We start from the raw sequence: 17,010 nt of genomic DNA, 5'->3' as shown, positions 1-17,010 counted from the left end.
CTAGTGTGGGACAATTAAAACATTTTTTTCCACTTGTATTATTCTTTTAAGCATTCATTTATAACAGAGCCTCCTTTAAATGCTCACACGTAAAGCCCAAAGTCTGTTTCTAGAACACTGGAGCCATTGGATGCTGCGTATCTTTCAGCAACTCACAGTGACTTTAAGCCGTTCTGCCCTGATTACTAACTTCATACATCAAACTTGATATAACCTGATTCTGGTATCCAATTATAACATTTCAAGCAGCTGCCGTTCACCTGAAATGCAAATGTGGATCTGTAATTAACAAAGGACAGTTTGTTCTGCAGCTTCCAGTATTTCTTAGGTGGGTTAAATGAATGTAACTTTGACATCCCAAAGATTTGTCCCCAAAGCTGTTTTGTTTTGTTTTTCTCAAGATAGGTTATCTGTGGCTCCTTACTTTGAGGTCAAACAGTGACATAGTTTACAGGCAACCTGAGTTAGGTTCAAAGTGCCTTTGAGAGGATAATGTTCCATTTGATGTAAAACACAGTTCAGATATACCCTTAGAAGACAGAAATTCTTCTTCCAAATGACTCCTGCAGAGTCATATTTTCACCATGAAGACAAATACACCAGCTAGTTTTTCAAGGTCAGCCACTCAATTCTGTCTTCAGGTCAGGCAATTTTCTTCTCTTTTTAAACAATTGGCAGGTTGGTTTGTCCTCCTGGTTAATTCATGGAAAAGGGGAAGGAAGAAGCAAAGTGTTAATTAAATGGAAGACCACCTATAAAATCATCAGAGATGTGCTAATTACTCCCAATTAAATCAAGTAGTGTCTCATTATAAAAGATGTCCGGCTCATTAGCACAATTAGGGGGATACATTCCAGTTTATTATATTTTAATACATTTCTGAATGTTTTGGCTGAGAGTCAGTTGCAACCCTAGATGGCTATGGCTATTTCCCCATTAGTGACCCAGCCATTACTAAAGCAATATCAAGCCTATCTTCATTACTGTTACTTTGGCATAATGATAGAAGACTCTAGAGCAGGGTTATCAAACTCAATTTCATTGAGGGCCGCATCAGGGCTGTGCCGGGGGCGGGTGGCCTAGGTGGGCATGGCCAGCTTGACATCACTGGTGTCTTCAGGTGCCTGTGGTGGCCCGTGTTGTCTACCAGTGAAATGGGCTCCTGACCTCTGTTTTCAGCTGCGACAGCCTCCTGCAACTCTCTGCCAACAAAAACGGAGTTGGGGAGGACCACATGCGGCCTCCAGAGATCCATTTTCACTAGCAGCGGCAACTTGGGCCGTTCCTTTGTTGTTTCCAAGGGCCAAATCTAAGCACTGAATCCGTCCTGCGGGCCTTGAGTTTAACATCCCTGCTCTAGATAATACTTTAAGTGAGAAAATGACTTTGGTCCTAGAAGCATTTTGTTTGTGTTCTTTTCACACACCCCTGTATGGATTTCTTTTTCCCCCCCTTATGTCATTGGTTTTAATGTAGTTCAGAGGGAGACACTAAGCCACTGGCAGGGAAATAGTCACATCAGCTGGTTTCCTTCTATCACTTTTTTTATTCTTCCACCCACTGCTTTGCATAACACTCAACAAGATTAAGAAGTGTGGAGCCCTTCTTGTTTTGTAATATCTTTGTTGATACATGAAAATATGATTATACAACATATCAAGCACAGAGAGGTCTACAGAGAGAGGTCTATAGAGAAGTATACAGAGAGTCTTCAACTTATGACCAATCACTTAGCAACTGTTCAAAGTTATAATGGACTCCCCCAAAATACTTAAAATCCAGTTTTGAAGTTCCAACAACTGCTGCCCTCCCTGCAGCCCCGCATTACACTTCAATCACATTTCAGGCTCTCAGTAACTGGTCTACATTTGTAACAGTTTGTGTTCACATAGCTGTGATTTATGTTTTTGCTGAAAATAGGCATTTATTTCGTTTTCAGCAAACGATAATGAACAATGGGTTCACTTACCAACTGCAGAATTTACTAAATGACAGGAGATTCATTTCACAGCCATGGTGATTTGCTTTAACAACTGCTACAAAAACAGATTGTTTAAATTGGATTGGTCACCTGGTGACCCATTTTACAAGTGTCATGACTTACGACTATAACATTCATTATGATTGTACACCAAAATCTACCTGGACATGGAAGTTTTGGAGAATGAATCAAAAGCTGGATGTAGATGAGCCAAGGAAGAAAGACAAGTTTGACACCAAGCCTTTAATATTAAGACTAAAGCAATAAGATAACAAAACAGTACCAATTGTTCATAAGTTTCTCTACTTTTCTTCATAAATTGATTTTCCTCCTCAAACTGTTCCCACTTATCCTGGCTTTAAAAAACAACATTAAACATTAGTTTACTAACAACAATAATTTTGATAAAGGTGAAGAAATGGGGCTGCATTAAAATCTTTATGTACTATAACTGGCCCTGACCCAAGAACGAAAGACATCACAGGGCTTTTTCTGACCTAATGCCTTCAGATCTGTGGGGATTAAATTCCTCAAACTGCCAGTCAGCAATTGCTTGAATTCTAGGAGATAATAATTCCGGAACATCTTGAGAGCATCAGACTGAGAAAAGCTGATCTAATCTAACTATAGATTTTAGACTTTTTTTAAAAAGCACCTATTGTTGTTTTACAATGTGATACATCAATTGTATCAGGATGTTGGCTTTGCTATGTGAAAAAAAAATCCCTGAGTCACACTGTTAGCATGCAATTGTTGAATACATTGATAACGAAATCCAGTAATTAGAAACAAAACCTTTCTGCTTGCTTATTGTAAGCACAACGTCCTTCTTCTGTGGTCTGTAAAACTTCTCACCAGTTCTGGTTCTATCATCCTTCTAAGCTATGTTGGAATGTCTGGAAACAACTGCATTTCTATTACACTCAGAAGGTACAGATTGGAGAAAGATTGTTTTATAGCCTCTAAAGTTGGGTGTGCATGTGGTATGTATTTTGCTGCAACAGTTAAATGCAAGTTATCCTCTAATTCACTGAGAAAAAAAACTTTCGAGAACATATTTCCTATTTTAATTAGAAAGCCCATTAGGCTTTCTGTATTAATGCATGCAACTGTTTCTCCTCTTTAGATTTGCCATGTGAATATACATAACACTATAATGAACATATATACTTTGTACCTTTGCACTAAAATCAAGAATTCACAAAGCAGGTGTGACTCCCCAAGACATTCAGTGTTTCTAGAGTCCCTTCAAAAATTGCCACTTTGATATGGATAAAAATAAATTGATGGGTTATCATCTTTAACTCTAGTTTAAATTCACTTTGTGGAGTGTAGCTCCAGACCTAGATCGGGGGTGGGGTGGGGGAGAGTGAATCCTGATGCTAGGAGGAGTTAACTTTTGTTCTACAAGTTAACAAAATATACTCTGGCTATTGAAGTTTTGTCAACGTCCAATAATTTTATCCTTCCTGTTAACTAGCAAACAGTAGAAGCTTGAGCAAGTCCCAACAAAGCAAGCCAGGCCTTTTCAACTGCTTCCTGCTTATTAGGGAGTGACATCCATTAAATGCAGCATTGCACTACTATGATCATTTAATTTCCATGCTATGACAGGCCCATAGCTTTGGCATGCTAAGGCAGCTGATAAATTGACTCAATTCAATGGAAGCTGATGGTCAGGGATGGCGTAGCAGTGGACTTCTACTCAGGGCAAGAGACTCATCTAGATGCGGAGCAAAGTCCCTTCCAGGCTTGACAGTCTATCATAATGTGCTATAACACCTGAATAGATAGAATTAATTTTCCTTTTCCAATAAAACTTCTCCCATATAACTACATTGATGAAAAAAGCCCAACCAGTGAAAATAGTGTGTTTATGTAATTCCTCCAGGGGTCATTAGAAAAATGAATTGAGGGCCTGGATGCTTTCCGATCTCAGACATAATAACTGGGCAAAACAAAAATCAGACTTTCAGAGGAAAGAGGTATGAGAAATAAGAGAAACAAGGGGGGAAATCAGACTATAAACAGCCAAGCAGAAGGCCCAGGTGATTTATTAAACTATTCTTTACACTTGAACCTGCACTGAAACCAAAGAGTTTATTCAAGAAGACAATATATTAAATAGTTTAACTAGATTAGTTGTGTTGATTTTATTTGGAATTCTATGTACGGGATGGCTGCTTTCCATTTGATTTTGAACTCATCAAGAGGAAGAACATTAGAGAAATCACACACACACAAATCAACAAATAGTAAATGCAAAATCACAGTGGTTTAATTATGGTCCAAAAAATTCAGGGCCAAGCAATAAATGCCATTGTAAGTCACTGGGGAAAACACAGAGTGAATTCAGAATTAACAAAAGAAACAAAAGTTTAACCTAGAATTATGAGTAATTCATGTAAATACCAATGTGTTCTGCCTCTAGAGGAGATAGGGCAGGCCAACTAGTCATACAGGTAGATGCTTCAAAAGGGAACCTGTTTCTTCTGCTGACTCACCTGGATATGCAACTACTAAGAAGGAACTTTTCTGAAGAAAACTTTTTTTTTCCTAAACAAAGTTTACCATCTTTGTGGCACCAATCCTTTCTACTTACTTACCACTTTCAGATGTGACTTGTTTATATTGTTTTAGCCTGTTTTTGATTAAAAGTAGTCCCAAAACAGGATGTGATAATGCAGTCCAATAAAGCCATATAGAACCACAAACGCTAACACATCAAAGCAAAATTGCATCATATTGAAAAATGTAGCCTTAGTTCAACCCCAAGTCTGGGAGAACATGTGGATCTTAATTGAGTGCTGAAAGCTTAACAAAATATTTATCTGGCCAAGCTGTCCTAATGTGTTGTTTATTGTGGCAGCTTTAAATTTGTGCTGTTTTAATCCACTTAGATAATTTTTTAAAAAATGAAAGTGGAATCAAATAACCAACCTAATAAAATCTTGGCAGTGTAGCTACTAGCTTTCTTGCATGCCAGAAACATTTAAGCAGTCTAAAAGTGTGATTGATAAACATGTAGATATCAGCTTCTTTTGAAATTCAAACATCAGTCAAGAGTAGCTGTTCAGTTCAAGGCAATGGGAGCAGATGGTTCAAGACTCTCTGTTTCCTTGCCCCCACACACATATGAAGGTTTGAAAGCACTTTGTGATTTCTGTCTTCTTGTTATTGGCTGTACCGTCTATCTGCTGTCACCCCTCTTCCTTTCCCATTTGCTGAGCACAAACAAAATTTGGTCTTTTCCCATCTCTTCTATCTCCTTCTTTGGGCTGCCATCTCTCAATCACAACTACTGGCATACTTCTTGAGCTACTTTTTGAGATATTCCCCAGATTCTCTGCCTCCTTCCTCTTTCCATAACCTATGCTACAGTTCTGATCTGGTCTGCTCTCTACTTTGCCTACTATAGCTGGTACTTTGTAGCCCAAAACCGAAGCATTGCCAGATTCATCTGTCGGGCCCAGCCCAAAGACAACATTGTGAAATTCTATCAAGTTCAATCCTTTATTTTCTTACACCCAATGGACATAATCTTGTCAAACTAAAGCTATAACCTTCTAACCTAATAGATATTTCCTGAGAGATTCTAAGTGATGGGTACCCTGAACCTCTTCCTCCCTCCCACATCCAGCTCAGGTCTATGCAGTCTCTTAATTTGGGCTTCTTCCTGAGAAATTGCAGTGCTCTTTCTGGAATTCCTCTCCCTCCACTCCTTCTCCGGGTACGTATTGCATCACACCATCCCATAATTCACATCAAATCTAGGTTGGCTGTAATTTTTCAGGACATCCGGTTTCATCCATTTTACAGAGCACTTCTCCATAGCCAAAAATGTAATTCATCTCTTTTTTTCCTCCCTCTCAGTTAAAATTCTTTTTGGGACCATTATGCACTGAGTTGAAGACCAGGGACTCATTTGTTCTTGCCACCACTTATCACTATCTGCTGCCAAAGTGACTGCTTCCTTTGCTTTAAAGTAAGGTGGTCTTTAAAAAGCTGTAGCCTGATGCAATTTATTTATAAAGAAAGAAAGATAAACCCCATTCTTCATTGACTGGTTATTTGGAAAGAAAGAACACAATCTGGGTTCCAGCAACTTATCTCCATGACAAGGAAGAGGGAGAGCTCCCAATGGATCCAGTATCTGGTTAAAAGAAAAGAGCATTTTAATCAGGGGCTGTTCTCTTCTTTCTGGCTCTCAAAATGGTAAATCCCCTTTTTCCAGAGTAAAGGGGTTTGTGAAGCTGTGGAGTAATACAAGAACTGATAGTTGAGGGCAACCAGAGAAGCACACACTTTTCTGTGACTTCTATTATGTTGACTTCTCTTTTCTTAACGTCACTTTCCCAATTATCTCTCCCTTGCCTACAAATAGAAAATGTATCAGCATAGATATCAACAGACTAATAATGTGCAGTAAGAATACACGGGCATGTTCTGTAAATGGACATGAAATGTGGCTGCATTATTTCAATCTCCCCTTTAAAAGAAGGAAAGGGTAACTTTGGATACATTAAAAAAAAGAAGTATACTTCCTTGATTGTCTTACTTTCACAATTTATTGACCTATATTCTAATTTTCTGATTGAATGCCAGAAGTCAGAGCCTTTGTCAACCCAGGTTACTTCAACTAGCAACAAATCAAATACATCAACCTATCTGTATGGACTTGTCATACCAACCTGATACACAAGACTGCTACAAGAAAACACATGAACTAAATGAATAAATAAATGAAAACCAGCCAAACTGTACCAAGGTTATTAGAAGGCAATATTTGTTGCAAAAGAATAGCAGATTAAAAAACCATAGAACAAATGTAATTTATGTATTCTACTTTTGCATAATATTATGCTAATCCTATACCTTTTTGATAAAGAAAAGTATTTAACCAAAATATTCATCCCTGGAAATCCCTGATTTCCTTCTATCAGCATACACAAAGGGGATTGCCAATATTAGTCACTTCTCGTTAAAGAAAATAATAGTTGAGTTTCAAGGCACCCTCTCAGCCAGGGCTCTTCAAATTTGACAGCTTTAAGACTTGTGGACTTCAACTTCCAGAATTCCTCCTCCAGTCATGTTAGCTCAGGAATTCTGGGAGTTGAAGTCCACAAGTCTTAAACTTGCCAAGTTTGAAGACCCTTGCTCTAGGCAAAGGATCTTGCTTGGGTCTGTTCAATTATTACAACTGCTGTCTCTCCTAATTGATTTCATGATTGCTTGTAAGGCCAGCTTGGTGATGAAGTATTTCAGTAATCTAGACTACATATAATCAAGACATGTTTTTCAAAAGCATTTTTCTCCACTCTAAATAAAGCCCCAGCTGGCAAACTGCAAAGCTCATAAAAATATTGTCTCAATATTTTTTTATTTCCATAGAAAACAGTGAATTCAGAAGCATTGTCAAGGCACCTTCATGTCTAGTGAAGCAGAATAAAACCTTGCTGGGAATCAGGTGTATGCCTCTGCTCAGATCAGTATGAATTTGAAGCCCTCACTCTTAATGTTGGGAGTATTTTTGATAGGAATCCTGCTAAACAAATGACCTGAATGTATTTTGGACAGGTTGTTTAGTTAAATATGAAGTTCAACTATTTGTAGTAAGCTACTTTCTCCATCTTCTAATACTCTTCTGTTGTTGTTGTTGTTGTTGTTGTTGTTGTTGTTGTTGTTGTTCATTTGCTTATCTCATTGTTGAATCTACAACAAGGGCACTGTGTGAAATTAGTGCCACTTTAAGCTAATTTTGTTTGACTTGCCTGTTGTAGGTCTGTTGTAATACTTCATCTATTCTTTTCATTAACACGCACACTCAACCCACATATATTTCCCTTAAACTTACCTTTTAATCAAAATTTGCATGTTCTTCCTCTCAGGCACCTGAACACTTCCCTTTTTTTAAATATGCTAGTGTAGCGTTATACATATTTCCCCATTTTAAAAGCAATGAGTAATCATTAGCAAATGCCTTCCTCAAGTCACAAAGTCTTGTCTATATCTTTTTACTCTGTCTACTATTGCAGTTCACCCACATTGCTATATGTCTTGTTAACCACAGCCTATATACATTCAGATACAATAGCATGTAAAATAATATCATGAAATTATAATATAATCTGACATCTGTCTGAAGTTTCCAGCACCCTTTAGTGGGATACCCAAACAAATGTTACTTAAGAATGGGATGGTTCTAGAGAGCACAGTGTTTTTTTCACAGTCTATAGCCCAAATTTAGGGATATCTTATCTGGACTGCAAACATCTGGATAATCATTACATGATAGGAAAACAATACAGACAATCCATCTCTTTGTTGTCATTCAATAGTTATCCAGATTTTTCCAGCCCAGATGCAGTAGCCCTATTTAATCCGGTCGTGGGGCTTACAAACAAGGCAAAATGTTAATGTCTGCTATTTGTGTAGGATAGGAATACTTTTTAAAACAAAGCTAACTGGACTGGGAAGCTGAAAAAGCCATTGTTTTGCACTATCTAGCAGCATAAAACATTGAAAGATTGTTCTCATTGTTACTATCTGATCCCTTTGACAGAAGATATCTGGACTGAGATATCAGTATAGCAACAGAGTGCTTATCTAAGAAATTTTAGCCCCTTCCAAATAAGGATATAAAATCCAGATGTAAATAGTCCAAACTAAGGCAACCCCAAGTCTATCAGAGTTAAGCTCTAAAACTCAGGACCAGCACTAGATTTTAGAATGGAATTAGAACTTTCTGCATTATTTTGCTAATATTGTTTGGTTGATTGACAGCCCATCTTTCCTTCATCAGCAAATTATGTAGCACTCCCTCCTCCAATTTTTCCTATAACATTTGGGTCTTCCAGTGGTTGTCCAACATCTTAGCAACTGTGCCAGATTGATTTTGAACATAGAACATAGAATAACAGAGTTGGAAGGGACCTTGGAAATCTTCTAGCCAACTCCCTGCTCGAGCAGGAGGCTCTATATCATATCAGACAAATGGTAGTCCAGGCTCTTATTAAAAGTCTCTAGTAATGGAGCACTCAAAACATCTGAGAGCAAGCTATTCCATTGATTGATTGCTCTCACCATTAGGAAATTTCTCCTTAGTTCTAGGTTGTTTCCGGGGTAGGATTCTATCAGTTCGCACCAATTCACTAGAACCGGTTGTTAACATTCTAAGCAGTTCGGAGAACCGGTTGTTAGAAGAAATTACTGGCCTAATCCTGTAAGGAAGGCAACATTCTGGTGTTGCTTACAGAAACTGCCTCTCCATTAACCTTTATTACATTCTTGGCAGGACTAGACTTCCTGTCTCAGGAACATCCCTGGAGTTTCCCCTCCTTTGTTGGTACTTTGCTTGTGTGGAGTGACCATTCAAAGGTACAATGGCACTGAAAAAAGTGACTTATGACCATTTTTCACACTCCTTGCTTAGTAGGAAATTTACCAAAACTATATTAGCATAAAATTGATACAAATCAGCATTGCCCCAGAAAGAAGAATGCCTTGGAACAGACAGAGAATATAGATTGAAAGGCCCTAAATTTAGAGTTATGTTTGTCAACTCTGAAAAAAAACAGTGATCGTATTCTGTCCTATACTTCCAGCTCTCTGTGAAGGACTGCAACATTTTTAATGCAGTGTACTCTATTTATTGCAACCTATACAGTATATACAACCCTAGTAGCGCAATGGTTAGAATGTAGTATTGCAGGCAAACTCTGCTCACAGTCTGGACTTTGATTCTGATGAGTCTAGAGGTTGACTTAGCCTTCCGTCCTCCTGAGGTTGGTAAAATGAGAACCCAAATTGTTGGAGGCAATATACTGACATTATAAACCACTCAGAGAATGCTGTAAAGCACTAAGGTGGGGGATATATAAGTGCTATTTCTATTGCTATATGTTGCCTACTCTCATAGGACCTGCAGTTGCTTGTAATAGTTTTGAAAGCATTTCTACAATATTTCTACAATATAAGTAGAGAATGAGTGACTATCAGTGCCATTTCCTGGCAGGGCATGCTAGAGAAAGAGTGAAAAAAACAAGAAGTAAAACATGGGAAAAGGGTGGGCGCCAGGGCAGAAAGACAGGGATACACGTGGAATGATTATGAGTGCCTATTCATTGTCACCCAAAGCATCTTGCTCACAGCTTGCTCAATTTTAGGAACAGGATTAAGAGCTACACTCCAATTTATGTTACATTACAAGACCATCCAATAGATGTCAATACTGAATATTCTTAGGTTCAGGATAATAGTCTGATGCAGTGAGGAATAGAAGCATTCATAAAGCACCTCGTGCAATTAATGCAGTATGTGCGTATGAAAAACTCTTCCTTGGTGACATGTTTGGTGCTAAAGAAAACTGGCAGAGTTTGAAAAAAAAACACCATGTATTTAAAGGCAGTTGGCCCAAACTTCAAAGATTTCCCTTGCCTCCCTCATAGATCTCTTCTTTAAGCTTCTCGGAGACACTTTCTGGGAGTTATTTTCCACTGCCCATCACTATTAACAATATTAAGACTTTAAAAATGCCTGCTCCTGAGTTCCAGAACTCAGGAGTTTATAGTGCCTATAGTGGTGTCTGGTCTGATGGGCTGCCATTCATATCAAAGGAATCAAACTAACCCAGCCACTAATAATAACAAAGAGACTTTAAGATCAAAGAAGGCAGAGGAGGAGGAGAACAAGAAGGAGGTTGTAAATGGATGTTTTAACCTCTTGCTGCTATGGGGATCCTTTTTTCATATTCCTTTTCAACCATTATTCATTTCTATCACCATGTTTAATATATGATTTGTTCTGTTGTTTTCACTTGAAATTTGGCTGCAAAATGTGCTATTGATAAGACCTCCTGGACACACATTAAACACATCAACATAAACTTTCCCTTAAGGAAAAACTGTCAGACTTCCCAAAAACTACAGAGCCCATCCTTCTAACCAGAAAGTACAGCAATTTCAGGCATTATGAATACTGGGATTTGTAATCTGAATTCATTTAGTGATGGTCCCCCATTATGGAAATCTGCTTTAAATTTTAGCAGACAGTGATGTTTTAATATAATCCAACATTATATGACCGTGCCATGATGCATACAGCTTTCTAGTTATATGGTTTGTTGCACAGTCAGACAGATGTTCAGACTGGATTTAGGATAATTAACTTAATCTTGTGATTTTTGATCATTACGTATGTTTTTTTGACTATTACGTATTATGTAATATTGCATTTAAGGGTGGCTGTATAAAGACTGCATTTTCAAAAATTGATTCAGCCAAGTGTCACAAAAAAGAAGTGAATATTTTAAGGCTTGCTAACTTGAGGCTATTTAGGCTATTTTGAAGCTAAAATTAAATGTTTTATAGAAGGAAATAGATATTAGCCCTCCTGGTAGGTGCTTGATAATTAACATTTCCAACAACTGCTAATAATTGGCTTCCATAATCTTTACTCATTAGCTTATGAAATCACAGATGTTCCGCCAGCTACTTATTCTGTCAAAGGAGGATTGGAAAGAAAACATAAAACACATCATTCTTCACATATAGGTAATGCGAGTTGTGATGTTTAACTTATGTATTATTCTCAGTACATCAATAGGCATAATGTTGAGCCTACGTAAGTAATTCTATCAGATTTGGCCTGCAAATATTCAAGCAACCATTAGATGGAATCAAGGAGTTTTCTGTATTGCTTTGCTGCAGCTTATCAACTTACAGACACAATTGAATCTAGAATTTAAATTGCTAATTTATTAAATTTTGTCCCATTTTATGATTTTTCTTGCCATATTTGATAAGTGAATCACTACAGTTGTTAAATTAGTAACACGGTAGTTAAGTGAATCTGGCTTCCCTATTGACTTGTTTGTCGAAGGTTGCAAAAGATGGTCTCGTGACCAGGGAACCCTGCAACCATCATAAAGTATCAAAATGTAAATCACGTGATCATGGGAATGTTGCAATGGTCATAAGTGTGAAAAATGATCCTAAGTCACTTTCAAAGTTACATTGTGACTTGGAATGGTCACTAAACAGACTGATGTAAGTCTGTTACAGGACTACCTGTACTGGAATTCACAAGAAACTGACAAACTGGATATACAGGTAGTCCTCAACTTAACAACTGCTCATTTAATAACCATTTGAAGATATGGCAGACTGGAAAAAATTACTTATGAGTTGTCCTCAAAGTTACAATTGCCGCATTAACCCCATGATGCTAGGATTGCATTGCTAGAGCTTGACAACGAGCACGTGTTTACAACCAATTTCAGTGTTCCCTGGTCATGTGACCATGTGTTGAGACTTTGTTTGCTGTTTTCTAGAAAACAACACTCATTGGATAAGCAGGATTCTGACTTATGACCACATGATTATGACCACTTGCTTAGTAACTCTTGTAAAAATGATTATGGAATTGAGTCTGGTCACATGATTCAGCTCATGAGGACAATGACTTATGACTAAAATTCCAAGCTCAGTTGTGGTATGTATGTACGTGCGTGTATGTATGTATGTATGTATATATGTATGTATGTATGTGTGTATGTAATGTATGTATGTGTTTTTTTGTTTGTTTATCACACTTTTTAATCACCCATCTCACTTAAAGTTGTGCATCCAGGACTACATGTATGTTAAAATCACAATAATAGTAATGTATTACATCACTTGTATGGTATCTGATTCAGTCTCCATCTTATATAAAGATATGTATTCAGAAACAGAAGTGGTGAAACTGAGGCCTGCTAGATTTTCCAGCATGATGCCAAATTCCTAGTTTCCATATCCAAAGCTATAATGGACAGTGATAAAGGATGGTGAAATTTCCAATTTAAGAGCACCCAGAAGCCTACAGGTTCCAGAATTAAACACCTGAGCTAGACCCTACATACTTTCTGTTTTATATTCTTTCCTAAATTAAATAAAATGGCATCTTCCCCAGTTTCTAGAAGGTTTAAGTGCACGTGTGTGTGTGTGTGTGTGTGTGAGAGAGAGAGAGAGAGAGAGAGAGATTTAGACAAGTTCCAGAGATCTTATAGAGGAGCCCGATGTACCTATCCCTGCTTTAGATAAAAAGTCATCCAAATGGTATTTGGTGTCAGATAAACCTGTTAGCATTTACAGCTCAAGAGTCAAAAAATTACAAATAAAAATAATAAGCCAGCTATTTTGGTCATAGCGGGAAGCTTTAATTACAGCACACTCCAGAGCTTCTCACTGAAAATTATGAAGCTGGTATTAGTGAGAACAGCATTAGGCGTTATGCAGGACTGTTTTGGCACCTCATACAAATGACTTCACTTAAATGGTATGATATACTAGAATAACATAACAGAAAAGTGGCTGTTACAACAAATATCTGTTATATCACTCTGTGATATAAGAATGGAGCATGCATTGTTTCTCACAGAGAAACAATCCCACAATAGCAATTTTCAGACCTAGTACAAATTGCAAAGGCTGGGGACAGAAGCATGTGGAGCTAGCCATAATGACACCTACAGTAAATATGCTTTGTGATGTCGTGATACTACCTCTGCTCTTCCATAGTTCCAGCATGATGTCACTTGCAATTATGTAAGGAGTAGAATTTTAAAACAATTTTATGCCCCTGTTTTACAGGGAGGGAACACATTTTGAGGGAGTGCCTGGTGCAATCTCACTTCACCTCTGTATCTGATAGGATCCAATTTGTCTGGATAATTTCTAAGAATTTGCTATCCATATTTTCTTTTTTTAATTCTTGTTTTCATTTTTGTTTGACAAAGTCTAATAAATAAATAAATTACATTTAAAATATCATGCCTAAAAGATTTGAAAACCTGAATCCTTAGAAGCCTGACAGAAACTTTCAGTTGATCTAATGCAGGCATAGATTCAATATAATTAACATTATTATGTTTCAAATTATTATTTCAAATTATTATGTTTCTTATTAAAGATACTTAAAAATTTCTGGTTCCATGATTCGAATCTGTTATTAAGCTTTGGAAGTTCAGTGATTGTGTTTTGGGAAAAGGAACAAAGTGGTAAAGCCTGCCACAGCCAAGAATTTAAAAACATTCCCCAGCAGAATTCACATAATGGTGATGCAAATGATTACATACCAAAATGTAACATGTGCAGTTATAACTCTAACAAATTAGTCATGTCTTAATCAGAAAGAGAATGTTCCCAGGTCAAGAATTTATTTACCTCAGTGAAATTGTCTTGACATCTTTTACAGATTTCTTTTTCTCTGCTTGCTTCTCTGTGGAGAAAACGAGCCCATTGTGGAATCAGCTTCCGAAAGAAACCTGGTGAGATATCTAGAGTTGTTGCCCCTAGATGTTCTCAGCAGTACAGGTGGTCCTTGACTTATGACCACTATTGAGTCAAACATTTCTGTTGTTAAGTGAAACATTTGTTCAGTGAGTTTTACGAATGTTCTTACCACGGTTGTTAAGTGAATCACTGCAATTGATAAGTTAGTGACACGATTGTTGTGTGAATCTGGCATTCCCTTTGACTCTGCTTGTCAAAAGGTCGCAAAAGGTGATCACATGACTTTACGACACAGCAACGGTCGTAAGTATGAGTCAGGTGCCAAGTATTGGATCACATGATCAGGGGGATGCTACAAAGGTCACAAGTGTGAAAAATGGACATAAGTCACTTTTTTCAGTGCCTTTGTAACTTGAATGGTCACTAAATGAATTGTTGTAAGTCGACAATGATCTGCATCTTTTTAAGAAGGTATAGGTGCCGTGCTTAAGTCCCAAAGGTGCTTTTTTCATGAGGCAGCTGGACTTTCTGAGAGCCGAAGAAGCTTCTTGGATGAGAAGCGAAACATCTTCAAAGAAAAACCAGAAAGTCCAGTTGCCTCTTGATAAAGGCACCTTTGAGACAACCATGACAGGATGATTGAGAATCTCCATAGACATTTACTGTGCTTAGGAGTTGGGAAACTTTAGCACCTTGATGAGTAATGCTTTTTTTAAAAAAATCAAGCCAAGGACCACATTTTAGCCTTTAAGGGCCATGCTGGGAGCACAGCTCTGAAACATAGTTTGGTTCCTGCCATCAGCCCTCCTTAATCACTTCCTCCTTGAGAGGTTAACTTTTTCTGTGAGTGCATTCCTTGCACAGGAATTTGAGAGATTAAACATTGATTGACCACTAAAAACCCAGTATTGGGAGCAGGGAAGGAGAAAACAGTACTATGGATTGAAAAGAATGAGGAAACCTTAGTTATTTTCCCTCAACATTTTGGCTCTTGTTCAAGTTCCTGCTTCATGTTATGAATATGGGTTCAGTACTAATTCAGTGATGGATTTACTTCAGACGAGATGTGGTAATTCTCATATGAAAGGGCAATGCTCTCATTCTGTGCAATGCTGTTGGCCAATGGGATCAGACATTACTTCAAAAATAGAATTAAAGATAAGAAATGATCTCTTATTGTCTTTCCAAATGGACCAACAACTTGATGATTGTGTGATATTGGGTGTTATAAATGAAATTGACAATAGGTCAAAGCCCAAGTCCACAAATACACACCGCAAGATTATGTAAACGTAATAAAAGAGCATTCACTCATGGTTTTAAAATAAAACAGTATATTACATACAAGAAAAAAAAAGGATCCTTAGCGGTGCATTCCTCATCATTTCCCTGGGCAAGAATGAGTATGTGGAATGTTAGCCAAAGGACATCATTCACAGATCAGATGTGATTCCTACCCAAAGGATATTCCATTTTCTACTCTAAATCTACATTTAGCTTGTTTTCAGCCCTTCTTTTTCTTCCAACTCGATAGCAAAAAATGGAGTTACCTAAAAAAGAAAGAAAAAATGAACAAGCTATCAAGGGCATGAAAACAGTGGACTTTGTGCTGTCAATGATTATTAACTTCAAGGAAGTTTTATTTTTCTGATCATGTGCTAAGCACGTACTGCTAGTCATACTAAAATAAGACATGTGCTCTGATAACATTTCTGAGAAATAGTCCTCCCTTGAATTAAATTGGCATGGTTTCAGTACAGGTGACACTTTTAGGAACGGGGCAGAGTTTGCTTAAGGCTTTCTTGAAATGCTTCTCCAATGGCAACTCTGTATACTTTTTTGTAGGGTTTGTCACGGTTAATATCTTTGCTTGCATCAACGATAATTTATTAGGGCAAAAGCTTCTTTATCTCTTGCTGCAGAATATCTCCCGGAAATTTTCAGCTGAAATCTCTATAGCCCAGTCTATTCTTCCATCTTAGAACATGAGGTGGTAGATACTGTTGCTAACAAATAAGCCCTATGACAAATCTAAATTAGCTGCTCACCAGCAAAGCCAATTAATAAAGATACAAGTCCAGGAACAATTATGCTCCGTTGAACTTGTACCAATTCTGCACCATGTTGGTTGAAATTATCAACCCTAGTCATCTCATCAGAAGGGGTAGGATTATTTATTTCACAAAGCAATGATGCATAATGTGGTAAACTGGATACTTTTTAAAAAAAATAATGACTTGAAGTACAATGAAATTATCTAGCCTGTCCTATCTTCAGTTCAAAATCTTAGATAGATTTTTTTTCTTGATAGGTAATTTAGCAGTATGGTGTCTTAAATAGTGGAGAGAGTGATAGGGTTTGAAACAAAATAACTTATATGAAATATATAAAACTTTATATTATATGGGTTATCAGGTTATTTGTGGGACTGTTTTTCCTTATGGATGTATACCCAGCCTCCCAAGTCAGACAATGTAGGCACAACTCCTAGTCCCTTCTTCTAAGTATTGCCACCCGATGGGAGCTAGGAAGCATGCTTTTTCTGTGGCAGCCCCTGCTTTGGGGAACACTCTGTCCCCTGAAGTTTGGCAGGCTTCTACTTTCCTAGACTTCCATAAACCCTCAAAGATCTGCCTTTTCCTTCAAGTGCTGGGATAAGAGTAGATGATTGCACATTATAAATTTGATTTAGCACCAAATTTTGATGCTTTTGTTTTTAATGTTTTAATGTGTTTAATTTTATAGTTTTAACATGGC

This window comes from Notechis scutatus, chromosome 1 (assembly GCF_049901735.1).
Source record: "Notechis scutatus isolate UNSWTSFEM ecotype Mainland chromosome 1, rNotScu1.2, whole genome shotgun sequence".
Classification (NCBI taxonomy): Eukaryota; Metazoa; Chordata; class Lepidosauria; order Squamata; family Elapidae; genus Notechis; species Notechis scutatus.
This window is presented reverse-complemented; position numbering follows the sequence as displayed.